At 44.6% G+C, this 14,151-nt stretch overlaps 1 long non-coding RNA gene across 1 annotated transcript; it reads right to left on the reverse strand.

Annotated features, from left to right (window-relative positions):
* Positions 1 to 11,069: 11,069 nt before the first annotated feature.
* On the reverse strand, positions 11,070 to 14,139 carry LOC143273906 (uncharacterized). The gene is made up of 2 exons (XR_013052213.1): positions 13,884 to 14,139; positions 11,070 to 12,460 (listed from the first exon to the last, which is right to left on the reverse strand). It is a non-coding gene; the product is annotated as an uncharacterized LOC143273906 (long non-coding RNA).
* Between the last annotated feature and the right edge of the window lie 12 nt (positions 14,140 to 14,151).

Here is a 14,151-nt window from a genome sequence, read left to right on the forward strand (position 1 = left end):
TGGGTTCTGAAGATCAGAACACTGGTCCTCTGCCTCCCCTGCCCATCACACCCTCTGGTGTGAACTCAGCCCTGCCTGAAGCTCATCATGAACTTGTCATTTTTCTCTCGTTTTAACAGATTTACTACAAAAACATGAGAACTCCTGAGGGTGGGAGGAGTCCTAAGGGAGGCATGCCCACACGGGTTATTGAAACGCCTTAATTTCCAACACATAGTTGAATATCAGCATAAAGCATGTTTTAAGAAACAAGATGAAGCCACAGTGATAGAAACCCTAAGACACCCATTAAGCCCCACTTAAAGCATTCAACTGCTTTCCTTATCCAAAGTCCCGAAGTCCACACTCTGCCAACAAGCTGCGTAGTCGGGCCTGTCACAGCAACACCTGCTCCCTGGTACCACCTCTGTCTCAGCCAGTGTTCCGTTACTGTGAAGAGACACCATGACCACAGCAACTCTTGTAAAATAAAGCATTTAATTGGTGCTGGCTTACAGTTCAGGGGTTTAGTTCATTCTCCTCATGGTGGGGAGCATGGCCGCACACAGGTAGACGTGAAAGCTGAGAATTCTACAACAGATCCAAAGGCAGCAGGAAGAGAGAGACACTGGGCCTGGCTTGAGCATGTGAAACCCCAAAGCCCACCCCCAGTGACACACTTCCTCCCACAAGACCACACCTACTCCAACAAGGCCACACCTAATCCCTGCCAAGCAGGCCCACTCCCTAACGACCAAGCCTTCAAATCTATGAGCCTATGGCGGCCGTTCCTATTCAGACCACCACAGGTCTCCATTACAGCTTAGGCCTCACCTTCACAGCTTCAACAAGATGACTATAATTTTGTTTGGTTGGTTTTGTTTTTTTCTAGACAGGGTTTCTCTGTAACCATAGCTGTCCTGGATCTTGCTCTGTAGACCAGGCTGGCCTCGAACTCAAAGAGATCCACCTGCTTCTACCTCCCAAGTTCTGGGATTAAAGGCATGCACCACCACCGCCCAGCTTTATTTTAATTTTGTATTTATTATTGCTTGTACCTATGATATGTGCATATGAGGGTAGACATATGTGTATGTGTGTTGTGTGAGTGTGTGTGGGGGTCAGAGGATGGCTTTTAAGAGTTGGTTCTCCCCTTCTATTGTGGGTTCTGGGGACTGAACTCAAGTCGTCAGGACTGCACGCTGCGTTTACCCCATGGACTAGCTTCACTGACCAGCTCTCACAAACTCATGAAACGGCCTCTCAGAGCCTTCTTGCAGGGAATCTACCCCTGTCACGCATTCCCGGGCCTGAGCAGCTTTCTGAAAGCTTGGTGCAAGCCACAATAACCCTCGAGACTTGTATTTTACATGTCTGAAAGAACAGTACCACATCGATAATGGTGTCAAGTTCTACCGGCAATACTGGCAGCTCAGGACGTGGCCTGGCTATTTTTACCACAGCTTTAGTAGGCTCCGAGTGCCTAGGTGGGAGAACCTGGGAAGATGTTTCACTATGAAGCTGGTTTAGAGTAGGGAACCTCTGCTGTGGTACAGTCAGTTAAGGAACTTTCTTCTAAAGTGATTTTGCATGTTCAAACTCTAGAACCTTCATGGTGGGGCCTTGCCTTCAAGGCTCCACTCCAATTATCCCATTGCAGAATGCAAGGTTTCTTTTTAGTTACACTAATCTCCTTACCAACTGCCCATTCTGTCCACAGCCCTTGTCTGCAGCTTTAAACTGGCCCATACTTCTTTCCTCACCAAACCACAAGTGGACATTTTTCACATCTTTCTTCTCTACTCTCCCTACAAATACGGCTAAGAACACTGAGTAGTAACTATGCTACAGACCAAACAGCACGTTGTTTTGAGATTTCCCTCATCAAACACTTCAGTCCATTACTTTTGAATCCAGCCTCAGATTTTTAGAATACGGGCTGGAACACAGCCGGATCCTGTGTCAGAGAAAAATATGAATGGCCTCTAGCCTACTTCCTACAGACACTCTTTGTTCCCTCCAAAATCTCATGCACACAGTCTTGACTGCCTGCATTTCTATTGGCATTCCATACTTTTGAACTCCCACTGGAATGGCCTATTAACCCCTGCTTACAACATTCCAGGGCTTCTCTAGCTCACAGCTCCAAACTCTTGTATGGTCCTCCACAAAACAGTTCTAAATATAGCACACATACCTACCTACTGTGAGACTGAAAGTTACATTTTAAGTTTTAATTACTATGCCTTAGAGATCCATGAAACAAAACTGCCTCTGATCTGCAAGCCCCCTGATTGCCCAAGGACAGAGAGTTCCTGAAATGCTGGAGGATATTGTTTATGGGAGATAACAAGCCCCATGTTTTCACTCCCCTAAATAAGTGTGTTTGACCCATCTGCACCCATGTGCTTGATCACACATGGGCAGGAAACATGTCAGGATGTACCCTTGCCCCTGATTGGATATAGGCAGGAGGTATGCAGGTAGGAAGTACATTAGGATGTATGCTTGCCCCTGATTGGACCTAGCAGGAAATGTGGTGAGTTATGGGTTTTGCCTTCTTAAACCCATGCAAAATGTGACTCAGGGCCATTTCCTGGGAACCTGGGTATGAACCTCGCCATTCACATGGCCAGTGTTTAATTAAAGCTTGCTTCAAATTTAGCTTTAAACTGTGGTAGTGGTCTTAATAACAATACCCCAAGGTCAGGAAGCCGCAGGAGAGACCCCACTCCCTGCACTAATGTTCTGTATTAGTTACTTTTCTTGTCTGTAATGAAATACCTGACAGGAAGCGATTTGAGACTGGTTTGCTTTGCCTTGCGGCTCAGGGCATGCAGCCCAGGGGGTGGGGAAGGGATGGGGGGCCGAAGGCTGTTGGCTCCTATCCCAGCAGATCAGAAAGCGGAGAAAGGGCGACGGTGGCACTCAGCTGGCTTCTTCTTCCAGGATCCCACCCCCACTGGATGAGATGGTGCTGTATACATCCCTCAGTTAGTTCTGTCTGGAAGCCCCCCACAGACACACCCAAAGGAGTGTGCCATTAATGTCCTAAGGGTTTCTTAATCTAGTTAAGCTGATAATCAAAGCAACTCATCTTACGTGCTTTCTCCTATTCAATAGGACAAACCTTGAGCACCTACAGCAGAGAGGGAGGAAACTACCTAGACACCCGGGGTTATAGTTCAAGTACCTATGACACATCTGAAAACAGACATGCAGATAAAGTGCAGGGAAAACTGGAAAACTCACAACTCAGCGGCAGAAAACCAAGGACATGACACACACCTGTATTCCCAGGGCTTGAGAAGCTGAGTCAGGAGGACTGTGAGTTCCAGGCTAGCCTGGACTACACACCAAAAAAACAAAAACAAAGCCAATAATGATAATAAATTAATTAATAAATATACTTCACAATGTGCTATCCCTACACACTTGTTAAAATGGTTCAACTGAAAAACAAAAAACAATGAAGCTATAGATATACTGTGATGGCTCAGGACACCTCCGTTTTGTGCTAGGCATCCATTCTACATTCCTAAAGGGTAAGTTCCTTGACTCCTTCTCCCTCCCCAGAATTGTGTAACTGTTGTAAAATGATTGACTGCTTGCCTTGGCTTCTGGAAACTCACTTATGCACAGAGGGAGTGGGGCAGTTTCTCACGGAGCTGTCAGCTCTACAGAAAGGAAGTAATTGTGGTTTCTCCTTTAAGAGCCCTTCCTTCACTAGCTCCTGGACGGTACATCTCTGAACTGGATTAGAGACTGTGTCCCTGCTGGCAGTTTTAAAAATCTGGCTAACTATAATCTGAATTGAGTGTGGGGGTCTTTTCCCAGTGGTCTCAGTTTCCATAACAATATCTCAGTGGTGGAGTGCATGTAAGGCCCTGGCTTCCATTCCCAGCACCAGAATGGTGATGAAGAAGAGGAGGGAGGAGGAGGAGGAGGAGGAGGAGGAGGAGGAGGAGGAGGAAAGGAGCTGGTAAGACAACTGTCCATTGCTGGTTGGCATGTAAAAGGGGACATTCTTTTCCTCCATATTCGAGCTGCTCATGTAGTAGCTTATGGTAGAGTGTCTGGTAGAGTGTACATGAGGGCTCTCCATTCAAAATCCAGTATACATTTTTCTCATCCAGTGCAGTGGTGCAAGCCTTTAATCCCAGCCCTTGGAAAACAGAGGCAGACAGGCCTCAGTGAGTTTGAGACCAGCCTGGTGCACACATCTAGTTCCAGGACTAAATAGAGAGATCCTGTCTCAAAAAAAAATTTTCCCCCCAGGTGTGTGTGTGTGTGTGTATGTGTGTGTGTGTGTGTGTGTGTGTGTGTGTGTGTGTGTGTGTGTGAGAGAGAGAGAGAGAGAGAGAGAGAGAGGTGAATGTCTGCATATGTGGAGGTGTGTTCATGCATTTGTGTGGACATGCATATGGAGGTCCAAGATTGATGCCCCAAATCCTCCATCACTCATTATTTACTGAGGCAGGATCTCCCAATCAAACACAGAGCTTACAGATACAGCTAGGCTTTCTAGAGAACTAACTCTGGGAATCCCATCTCAACCTTCCACGGCTAGAATTGCAGGTGGGTTGCCATGCTCTCCTGGTACTGGATGAGTGCTGGGATCTGAACTCAGATCCTCAGGCTGTGCAACAAGCACTTTAACCACCGGGTCATCTCCATCTCCACAGCCCCAGGAACAATCATTCTTTTTTTTTTTTTTTTTTTTAAATGACGAGAAGGGTTTATTCTGCTTCATAGTTTGAACATATGGTCTATCACAGGCGGGAAAGCATGGAACAACTACTCTTAAAAATAGTTTGGAAGGGGCTGGAGAGATTGCTCAGCAGTTAAGAGCATTGGCAGCTCTTCCAAAGGACCCGGGTTCAATTCCTAAAACCCACGCGGTAGTAACTCACAACTATCTGTAACTCCAGGTCTAGGGATCTGACACCCTCACACAAACATGCAGGCAAAACATCAATGCACATTTTTAAAAAAAGTTTGGCAGGTCTTTTTAAAATTAAATGTGGCTCTGTATGAGCAACTGCCCTTTGTGCATTTATTTTTGGATAGCTACTGAAAATGTATGTTCATATAAAAACTAGTACACAACAGTTCATCGTAGCTTTTTTGGCAATAACCCCAAACTAGAAACAACCCAAATGTCCTTCATCAGATTTACCAAAAGCAAGGGAATGGCTAAACAAATTGTATTATATCCATGCCATGGAATACTACTCATAATAAAAAAAAAAATGAACTATTGATAACCACAACAACTTGGATGGCTCTCAAAGACTTCTAAAACAACTTATAGCTTTATTACTTCCCCCCACCCATGTGAGAGTGTGTGAGAAAGAGTGTGCATGTGTGCACATCTTAGTTTGCTTTCCATTACTGTGGTAGATACTGTGGAGGTTTGAAAGAAAATGGCCCCCAAAGGAGCGGCACTGTTAAGAGGTGTGGCCCTCTTAGAGTAGGTATGGTCTTGTTGGAGAAGTGTGTCACTGTCACTATGGAGGCAGGCTTTGAGGTCTCATATACGCTCAAGATACCAACCAATGAGACAGTCCACTTCCTGTTGCCTACAAGATGTAGGACACTTGGCTACCTCTCCAGCACCATGTCTGCCTGCACGCTACCATGTTCCACCATGATGATAGTGGACTGAACCTCTAAACGGTAAGAGAGCCACCACAATTAAATGTTTTCCTTTTTTTTTTTAAGATTTATTTATTATGTATACAATGTAGATTTATTTATTATGTATACAATGTTCTATCTGCACATATCCCGGCAGGCCACAAGAGGGCACCAGATCTCATTATAGATGGTTGTGAGCCACCATGTGGGTGCTGGGAATTGAACTCAGGACCTTTGGAAGAACAGTCAGTGCTCTTAACCGCTGAGCCATCTCTCCAGCCCCAAATGTTTTCCATTTTAAGAGCTGCCATGGTCATGTGTCTCTTCACAGCAGTAGAAACTATTAATATTCTGATCCACCCCTTGAAATCCCACCTCTTGGCTTCGCCCTGCTTCCTGACATAAAAGACTCATTCTAAGGAAAAACTCCTCCCCTTCCTCTCTCTCTTCCGCTTTTCCTCCCATGAGGGGTGGACCCTCAACCTCTCTCTTTCTCTGTCTCTCTCTTTCCTATCTTTCTCTTCATCTCTCTATTATAATAAACTCTCCATGTGGATGCAGCATCTAGGTGGTGAATTTCCCTGCATACTCGGGATACCCTGGGGGGGTCGCACCCCCCCCCAATAATTCATAACAGAAACCCTAACTAAGACAGATACCATTACCAAAGGCATCGTGTGTGTGTGTGTGGGGGGGGGGTCCTCTGGCTTACATGCTCCATTACAGGTGATCACTGAGGGAAGTCAGGGCAGAAACTCAAGTAGGATCCAAGGCAGGAGCCATTGAGGAGAACTGCTTACCAGCTTATTCTCTATGGCTTGCTCAGCTTGCTTCTTATAAAACTCAAAACCACCTGCCCAGGGGTGGCACCACCCACAGAGAGCTAGGTACTTCCACACCAGTAGTTAAATCAAGAAAATATCTCCAGGGGCTGGAGAGATGGCTCAATGGTTAAGAGCACTGGCTACTCTTCCAGAGGACTTGGGTTCAATTCCCAGCACCCACATGACAGCTCACAACTGTCTGTAACTCCAGTTCCAGGGGAGCCAACACCTTCACACCAATGCACATAAAGTAAATTATTTAAAAAAAAGAAAGAAAAGAAAATATCCCATAGGACAATCTGATAGAGGTAATTCCTCAACTGGGGCCCCTCTTCCCAGGTAACTCTTGCTTGTGTCAAGCAGACAGAACAGTGTGTGTGTGTGTGTGTGTGTGTGTGTGTGTGTGTACATGAACATATGCCATGGTTCAGGTACCACCTCCATCTACCATATCGTCCTGGGATTTGAACTCAAGTCATCAGTCTTAACAGAAGATTTTACCCGCTAAGCCATCTGACCAAACTAAGGGAATTACTTTGAAAACACATACACATGCCAAAAAACTTATTTTACATATGTATGTGTGTGTATAAAATAATTCTGATTATAAAACATTCTCAAAGGTCAAAATCATATAACCAGAGAACAGGTTAATGGTTGCCAGGGGTTAAGCGTAACATTGGGTGTCCTGTGGTGATGACTCTTGAGTGTCAGCACCAAGTGGTGGTTACACAAATCTACAATGTGACAAAATCACAGAGCTCTAAATACATATACACAAATGAGCATGTGTAAAACTGGGGAAATCTAGATAAGCTTGGCCGATTGTATCAATGCCAATTTCCTGGTTATTATATTGTACTGTGGTTATGTAAGATGTGCCATTTAGTAAAATGGGGTGAAGGGCACATGAAATCCTTCTGAATTATTTCTTGTAACTATATAGAAACCTTTGATTCTCACAAAATAAAGAACAATGCAAGTGACAACTTGAAAGAGTATCCACTGGAACACTGAGAACCAAGTGAGAGGCTCAGTGGGTAAAGGCCACCAAGCATCACGGCCCATATGATGAAAGGAGAGAACTGACATCAGCAAGTTGTCCTCTGACCTTCACCTAAATACTGTGACTTGTGTGCATGTGCACTCACACACCGTTTAAAAAAAGAGAAAGACTAATAATTATGCCTCTCCTGCACTTGGGTGATATAGGCAGGCAGATCAGGAGAATGCATAGAGCTTGGGTTAACCTGGGCTATGTAAGACTCTATCTCAAAATAAAAGAATAATGTTTTTAAACTACAAAAGGAGGGTAATCAGAGGTTATGTGTGTTCCAATAAAGAGGCAATAGAAAGCACACAATACTACCTAAAATATCCTTGCTAGGAAAATTAAGCTTGATAGCACCTCTAGATTTCTACTAGTTCAGGGAAATACAGGAATCGGAGAACAAGTTTAAAAATACTTGGAATTTTCTATTTTGTAGTGTCTATCTGGTTTTAGTAACAAGACCACACTGGCTTCACAGAACGAATTTACTGGTGTTCCTTCACTTTGTATTTTTGTTTGTTTTGTTTTTTGAGACAAGGTCTCTCTGTGTAGGCCTGGATGTCCTGGAACTCATTATGTAGACCAGGCTGGACCTCAAACCCAGAGTTCTGCTTGCTTCTGCCTCCTGAGTGCTGGCACTAAAGAATTAGTGTGGGGTCCTCCTTGAAGTTTGATAAAATTCAGCAGTCAATCTGTCTGGTCCTGGGCTTTTCTTGGCGGAAAGGCTTTTATAAACAGCTTAATCTCAAGTTTGTAGGGTCTGTCTAAATTGTATCTTCAGAGCTCAGTCCTGGCAGTTACCCAGCTGTTCAGAGTACAGTCTTCCACAGTCATTTTTATGACGTTCTGAATTTCACTGGAGTCACTGTAACAACACCCTTGACCTCTAATTTTGTTAACTTGTCTTCTTGTCAGATTAGCTAAAAGTTGTCTTATCTTACTAACTTCTTCAAAGAACCAACTCTGATTTTTGTGTATTGTCTTTTCAACCTCGATTTCATTACTTTCTTCCCTAATCTGTATTTTTTGCTGTCTACTATGTTTAGGGTTAGCTGCTTGCTTTCTGAGAGTCTTGAGGGTACATCATTACATTATTTCATATATCTTGGGTTTTTTTTTTTTTTTGTTGTTGTTGTTGTTTTAGTTTTTCAAGACAGGGTTTCTCTGTGTAGCCCTGGCTGTCCTGGAACTTGCTCTGTAGACCAGGCTGGCCTTGAACTAATAGAGATCCACCTGCCTCAGCCTCCCAAGTGCTGGGATTAGCTGGGATTAAAGGCGTGTGCCACCACTGGCTATCTATAAGATTTTTTGAAATTTATTTTTATTTTAGGTACACTGGTGTTTTGCCTGCATATGTCTGTGTGAGAATGTTAAATCTCCTGGAACTGGAGTTCTAGACAGTAGGGAGCTGCCATGTGGGTGCTGGGAATTGAACCTGGGTCCTCTGGAAGAGCAGTCAGTGCTCTTAACCACTGAGCCATCTCTCCAGCCCCTATCTCTCAGATTTTTTAATTTAGGATTTATCACTATTAACTGTCCTCTTAGGACTGCTTTGGCTGCATCCCAGAGGTTCTGATAAGATGTGCTTTCATTTTCATTTGTCTCTAGAGTAGTGTTCATTTGTACTAACATTCTACTCTTGAAGAAAGAAATTAGAAAAAAAATTCATTCAAAATAACTCTGCCCCAAATTTAAGTATTTAAGAATATATTTAACTAAAGAGTGAAAGACTTCTACAATTGAAACTTCAAGATACTGAAAAAAGAAATCACAGAAGATATTAAATAATGAGGAAATATTCCATATCCTGAATAGGAAGAATTAATATTGTGAAGATGTCTATGCTGAAAAATTAATATACAAAATGAATGTAATACCTATCAAAAATCCCCATGTCATATTTCATGGGTTAGAAAAACAAAACAAGAAATCATATGGAATCACAGAAGACCACCAATAGCTGAAGTACTCCTAGGGAGTAACAGCACTCCCAGTATTACAACATCTGACCTCAAATTATACCAAAGAACTGTAGTGATAAAGACAGCCTGGTCCTGGAACGAAACAGGCAGACCAATGAAATGGAATAGAAAACCCAGAACTGAAACTGCAAAACTACATTCACTTAATGTTTGACAAACACGACAAAAACATAATTTGGAAAAAAGATAGCCTACTCAACAAATGGTGTGGGCAAAACTGGCCACGCCTCTAATCCCAGCACCAGGGAGGCAGAGGCAGGCAGCTAGCTCTCTGTGAGTTCAAGGCCAGCCTGGTCCACACAACAAGTTCCAGGACAGTCAGAGCTTTTTTTTTAATGACCAGCAGCAATACAGGAACTAACCCCAAGTATCAACAGACAGAATGACAGGAAAATAAAGTTTCTATACAGCAGAGGAAACAATGATCAGAATTAACAGACAACCTCCAGAATGGAAGGAAATCTTTACAGGCTAAAATTTAGACAAGGGGCTAATATCCAGAATTTACAAAGAATTGCAGAAATTAATTAACAAAGGAAATAAAACTGTCAATCACCAAAGAGCAAGCAGACAGTTTCCAAAGGGAATGCCGACAGAAACGGCCAGTACCTTTGAGACAAGGTCTCATTGTGTAGCTTTGGCTGGCCCTGAACTTACTATGAAGACCAAGCTGGTCATGAACTCACAAAGATTCACCTGCCTCAGCCTCCCGAGTGCTAGGATTAAAGGTGTGTGACACCATGTCTGGAACCCAATAACGATTTTTAAAAGTGTTCAATATCCCTAACCACCAGGGAAATGCAAATTAAAACTATTCTGAGATACCAACCCATTCCAATGAGAATGGCTGTCTTCAAGAAATCTGATAACAAATGTTGGAGAGGATGTGGATAGAGAGGAACCCTAATTTACTGTTGGTGGGGGTGCAAGTTAATACAGCCATTGTGGAAGTCAGTCTGTAGATTCCTCAAAAAATGAAAAACAGAACTCCCATATGACCCAGCTATTCCACTCCTGGGCACACACCCAGGGAAGTCTGTACCCTATCATAGAGATATTTGCACGTTCATGTTTATTGCTGCTTTAGTCAGTATAGCAAGGAATTGGAATCAAACTGGTTGTCAACAGATGAATGGATAATGAAAATGTGGTGTGAATACTACTCAGTTCTAGAGAAAAATGGAGTTAAAAAATGTCAGGAAAATGGATTCAGACTGTATGATACTAAGCGAGATCACAATCTCAGAAAGAAGCAATCTACATGTGCTCTCTCATGCAGAATCTAGCCGATGACCTGTGTACACATGTAAGTGAATGCATATGTGAGTTCAGTGTAACCTGAAAAGAACGAAAAAGGCTAAACACCAGGGGGGGAGGAGGGCTAAAGGCAGGTAATGACCACAGTTATAAGAGGATAGAAAGCTAATTTTTTTTCTAGTTCTAATTCTGTCACAGATTTTTGGTTTGGGTGGTAGATTAGTGCATAAAATATATTTGATACTGAAAGTGTAAAAGCTAATGTGAAGCTTTATAGCTTCCATTCTGAATGCCAATTCGAGTTCATTGAGTTGCACAGACTTGAGGTCTAGTTAATTTGGGTACATAGTGTTTTTGTTTATTTGCAAGTTTTTTAAATAATAAAGTTCATAAGATTAGAAAATATAATAAAATAAAAACACTGGGCTGGAGAGATGGCTTGGCGGTTAAGAACACTGGCTGCTCTTGCTGAGGACCCGGGTTCAATTCTCAGCACACATTCACAGCTGTCTCTAACTGCAATTTCGGGGGACCAGACACCATCACACAGGCATACATGCAGGCAAAACACCAATGCACATAAAGCAAAAATTAGTTAATGAAATAAAAACTACCATGAAGATGTGTGAGCTCCAGTTCTCGGAAGAAGCTACATTCATCCTGCAGACTGCTTGGCCTCAGCTGACTAGAACATCATAGTTCTGGAGCATGGGGACTCATGCCTATAAACCCAACACCTGGAAGACTAAAGCAGGAGGATTGCAATGAGTTCAGGGTGAACATGGGGTATTCAGGGTCAGAATTGGCTAGAGTGAAGCTATGTATTTAAAAAGAAAGGAAAAGACAAACAAAAATCACAGTTGTAAAAAATGTGTCACCAAAATTATCTTGAGCTATCTTAGGCCCTTAGGCCAATTACCTTCACTTTCTATCTGACCTAACAATCCCCTTACTAATAAACTTCTCAAAATGTATCCACTGAGCTAGAAAATGTCTAGCCTCCACCAACCCTAAAGCTAAGAGTAGTATCCTTACACAGTGAAAACCAAATCGCCTTCTGCCTGCAAATTCCACAACACATTCTCCCCAATACTAACAGATGCCAGTAGTAGTGTTTAAAATGGGCCTGGGGGGTCTCAAGAAAGTGGCCACATGGTCTAGCTTGCTTTCTGTTGGTGTGCTAGGACACTCTGACCAAAAGCACCTTGGAGAAGAAAGGGGCTTATTTCATCTTACACGTCTAGGTAACGATCCGTCACTGAGGAGCTTGAGGCAGGAGCAGAGGCCCGAACCGTGCAGGGCAGGTGCTCACTGGCTTAGTCCCTACCTGACTCCGGGTGACTTTCTCATACAGCCCAGGCCCACCAACCTAGAGGTGGCACTGTCTACAGAGGGCTGAGCTCTCCATCAATCAGCAATCAAGAAAATGCCCCACAGGCCAATCCCAGCTAAAACTCCCTCAAATAACTTGAGGCTGTGTCGAACGGACAGCTGAATCTAACTAGGAAACCATATAATCCAAAGTGTTTGAGCAAGGCAAGATGTTCACTTCTACAGAAGGGAGGTTAGCCATGCTCAAGCAAGCATCTTGTACAGGGAGAGGAATGTTACTCCTGAAGAGTCCTGTGCCTTGTTCTGAGTGGTCAGGAGGCTGCCTCGTGGACTTAGTGGCTGGCAGCAGAGTTCATTAGCAAAGTGCTACTCCTGAGCACAGGATCTGAGTCGACCTTCAACCAAGACAGCAACCATGAGTACATTGCTTCAGTCTTAGGAAAAGACTGACGAGGAGACATCCTACCAATTCCTTTAAAGACAGAATTTACTCAGTCTCATGAACTCTTCCAGAGAAAAGATATTATTTCACCCCCATTTCCCACAGGAGGGAAATGGGGCCTCACAGGGCTGTGGGGAGGAGACCACAAGCACCACCTCCTTCACAAAACTCCGGTCAGGACTGGGTATATGACTTGGGGTGCCACATCTCTGCTGTGCAGAACAAAATGCATCCATTTAAGAGACTGTGGACCTGGAGTCCACGACTGCGTAAGATAGGTGCAACACTCTGCATGTGTGTCTTTCATCAGGGGCTCAACAACCCTTCAGAGGGTTAAGCACTCATAACTATCAAATACTACCTTTTCTGAAGGGAAAAGTGGCCACAGAACTGAGTTTCTTCATGCGGGACGTAATCAACTTTCCGGTGTTCACCAAGTAGGGAACTCCTAGGAAGGAGAGGGAGCCCACGCAGGAAACCAGGGCAGAGGGAGATGAATATGGAGGGAAGACAGAGAAAAGGACTTAGAGGCTCAACAGACAGGCTTCATTCTGGAAAAGACCTGCAAAGGGGTGGGGGTGGGGGAGGTGTCTTTAGTGTAAGGACCGGAACCAGTTACAGGACAGAAAAGGGAAGGGGGGAAGGGCCTCGACAGCTTCCTTCTGTGGTTACTAAAGGTAGCTAGGGAGGCAGGGTGTGCAGTGTGGGGGTCAGGCAGCCCATGAACATCTCTTGTGGGTCCCTGGGGTGAATGGAGCAAAGAGGCAAGAATCTGGAAAAGGAACTGCCATGAAGATGCTTTAGTTCTGGGAGCTGTCATTGCCTAGCTGAAACCGGGGCGCTTGATGAAACGGCGTGAGCGTGGCTAACAATAGAGAAAAGATTTCCGCCTAACGTGGTAGAGCTGCTAAGGGTTTGCAGCGTCCCTGGAAGGAAGGGGAGCCTGCGGTGGGGAGGCTGTGGCCGCAGGGGATTGGGGGGAAACGAGGGAAGGACTTGGAATGGTTCGACTTGTTTTATACCAAAAAGGAGTGTCAGGGTGTTATAAAGAATTGCCATCACTAGCCATCATTTTCTAGCAATTCCTGAAACACAACAGCCACCTCCTGATTCCTTCGGGCAGCTCTGGCAGCCGACGGCGAAATTCAAACATGGTAGCTATGCCCACTCCGTCTTGCAAAGCTCCCCAATGTTGGTGAGGCGACGCGAATCCCCGAAACCAAAGGAATTCGGTTCCCACAACCAAAGTAACTTGTTGTCATAGCTTCCTGCCATCCCCGTGCTATGGACCCCCACGTGAGGAGGATGTCTGTCAACCTCCTGACGTTTTAAACGCCCCTTAGCACCCAGCCAACCCCAGCCAACCACTTTCCTACCCCGAAACTGCCCCGCTGTGGGTTCGGACCCTAGAGGGCATCTACGCAGCTCTTTTCCCGAGTAAAACCCGCGCCCGTCCCCGTAGCCGTCTTCGCGATGACCTTAGCGCCCAGGATCAGAGGGCAAAAGAGCAGACGCTCCCGAGGCCGCGGGGCGCCCGGGCTTTTCACCCTGCGGCCCCTTTAAGACAAGAACCGTGTCCGGACCCGCGGGCCTAACCGACCCCGGTTTTAACCGAAACCTAACCTGGACTTCCCCCTCTTCGAC

This window comes from Peromyscus maniculatus, chromosome 6, assembly GCF_049852395.1.
Source record: "Peromyscus maniculatus bairdii isolate BWxNUB_F1_BW_parent chromosome 6, HU_Pman_BW_mat_3.1, whole genome shotgun sequence".
Lineage (NCBI taxonomy): Eukaryota > Metazoa > Chordata > Mammalia > Rodentia > Cricetidae > Peromyscus > Peromyscus maniculatus.